This window comes from Austrofundulus limnaeus, unplaced genomic scaffold, assembly GCF_001266775.1.
Source record: "Austrofundulus limnaeus strain Quisiro unplaced genomic scaffold, Austrofundulus_limnaeus-1.0 Scaffold2449, whole genome shotgun sequence".
NCBI lineage: Eukaryota > Metazoa > Chordata > Actinopteri > Cyprinodontiformes > Rivulidae > Austrofundulus > Austrofundulus limnaeus.
Genome location: NW_013954851.1, coordinates 5,421 through 8,341, shown reverse-complemented (window position 1 = coordinate 8,341; position 2,921 = coordinate 5,421).

Sequence of the window (2,921 nt, the reverse complement as noted above, 5' to 3'; positions counted from 1 at the left end):
ATACACCACAAGTCACAAATCAGGCAGCAATAGGTGATCCCTTATCAAAGGTCTTAGGTCTCTGTYAAGTCTTATTGTCCCTGGAGCATCATGAGCAAATACCAAGTTGTTTTCCTCCATCACCAACAAACAAAGCTCATGCAGGTCAGCATCACAGGAAATGTCTGATTTCCAKAGACAAACATCCTCTTGTAGAATAACATCAACTCTGTCATAATCCACTGGATGCAGGTAATCGTGTGAAAGATACAGCTCAGGGACATTGMACATCAAAAATGGCTTTCCATGAAGTAGATCTCGTCCATTTCCACCTGGTCGAATCCTGTGATTGTCRCAAATTCTCACAACTGTGTCCAATTCATTCTGCAACAGACACACAATTATTTTTGTAGCATTTCAGTATATTATTATTATTTATTATCTGTTACTCTGGTGCCTGTAATTAAGGATAAAACTGGCAAGGTTGGAAGCTTGGATAATTACAGACCGATAGCTCTAGCTAGTGTGATATCAATGGTTTTAGAGAAAATACTGCTTGGTGTCTTAATCAGTTCATTTGTACAAACGATAATAAATTTGGTTTCAAAGCCAAGTTGGGAACTGATTTCTGTATTTATGGCCTGAAAGAGACAGRAAATGCATATACGTGTTAATTGGGTTTATTGATGCCTCTAAGGCCTTTGATCGAGTCAACCATTACAAGTTGTTTGATAAATTAAAAACAGAGAGGGGTTCCAGAKAGCATTTTAAAAATTTTAGTTTACTGGTATTCTAACCAGAAAATACATGTAAAATGGGGCAATAACATTTCTGCCTCTTTTGGGGTGAGTAATGGTGTGCATCAGGGTGGGCTTCTTTCACCTGCATTGTTCAACTTGTAAATGGATGATTTGTCTAAACAACTYAACCTTTGTAAAACTGGATGTATGATCGGTGATACTTTGGTTAATCACTTTATGTATGCTGATGATCTGGCTGTCCTCTCACCCAGCACTTAGTTGGTTTTCAGCAGTTGTTGAATGTCTGCTCTGATTATGGTTTTACATATGATGTGCAGTATAATACCAAGAAAAGTGTTGTGCWAATATGCAGGACTAAAGCAGACAGAGAACTTTGTTTTCCTGATTTTTTTCTGTTGGGGCAAAAGTTAAATGTATGTACTAAAACCAAGTATCTGGGTCACATCATCACTGACCAGCTCTGTGATGATGATGACATATATTGGCAGTGTCGCAGTGCCAATATTTTGATGAGGAAATTTCATATGTGTTCAGATGATGTAAAGATATGTTTATTTAAATCTTACTGTACATCTCTGTACACTGTCCCCCTGTGGTGTAAATTTAAAAAAGCTAGTATGCAGAAGCTTAAAGTTGCTTATGATGACTCCTTGAGAGTTCTGCTTAAAAAACCCAGATTCAGTAGTGCAAGTGAGATGTTTTGTAGTACTCATGTCAAGACATTTCAAGCACTTATGAGAAATTAATATACAAATTTAGGTGTTTGTGTAAATCTAAGAACAGTCTTATTTTAATGTTGTCACATCCTTCTGGGAGTGCATTACACTACCAGTCATCTTTATGGAAATACTGGTATGCAAGTCTTTTATAAGTTTTTTCTTTTCTGTTGTGTATTATGTTTGTTTTTTGTCTCTTTTATGTTAACGTGGACCATGAGTCTATTGAATCAATCAATCAATCAATCAATAGTCTATTTTTAACTTGTTTGGAACTCATTAGACAGGTTAATCAAAATTAGTCATCAAGAAGGCTATTAAGTAGGAATAATAATAAAAATGTTATTATGTAAAGAACTTACATTACTTGTAAAAGGACACAAATCACGCTCTTGATGATAATTTATCCTAATTGCCAACATAAAGATGGAAAACAATACAAAACATTTTTTAATAAGACCTACTTTGACACCCCCCCACCCCAAAAATAAAATAAAATAAAATAAAATAAACAACCTAATTGTGAAGCACCATGTGAGTTGATCTAAGTTAGGGGTTCCAATGAGGTGCACTGACTATTGTGTATTGCAGTTGTACCACATCTCAACCTCTTGATCCACTCTGCAGCAACTAACTGGAAATCATGTTGGCAATCTCTTTGTCCTCAAAGATCAGCTTATTTCACAAATTGTTGCTGGAACTGTGTGATTATCAAAGGTGTTCACTGTAAAATTCTGATGTGATTTTTCATTACAAAATACACAAATAAAATGTAAATTCTTCATCCTGCTCTAAAATTTTGTTATCAAGTGCATTTAAAAGAACAATATTGTATTATATAATAAATAAATTGCTTTTCCAAAGAACAGTACGTCTCTTTCTTTATTGTCGCTATCCAAGATTTTGTGGTGCTGTGGTCACCCACTTCAGAAGTTATTAACTCATTAAATGAATGTTATCGTTCATAAATCCCATACATTTGTCCCTACAGTAGGTTGGAAGGCACTTACTGTATCAGGAGTTGTTAAAATAGAACAAGAAAAAGTATTTATAAAATGGACAACTAAAACAACAAAATGGTTATTTTATTGTAGTGATTTTATTTTAAAACAGAAAAACCAAAGAACGAACCATACACAAATTTCCAAGCCTTACATCTCGTCGGCATCAAGAAAAGCTTAGCTTTGGATCAGGAAGATAACTGTACTGAAACAAACACTCAGATACCAAAAGCTAAAGTAGCTCAGCTCACACTAGACGTTAGCTCTTGGTAACAGGGGAGGAAAAACAAAACAAGAACCTATCAGGGTCAACATGGCTACCACAAGAGTACCGCCTTTTTTCAAAGTCAAAGCACACGATATAAAACTCTCTCGTTTATACTATTACAAAAAGTGWCDWWRGATGGTGCAGATTCACAAATCTCCAACAACTATTTCAAACCTCAATCTGCAGCATGCAGGAT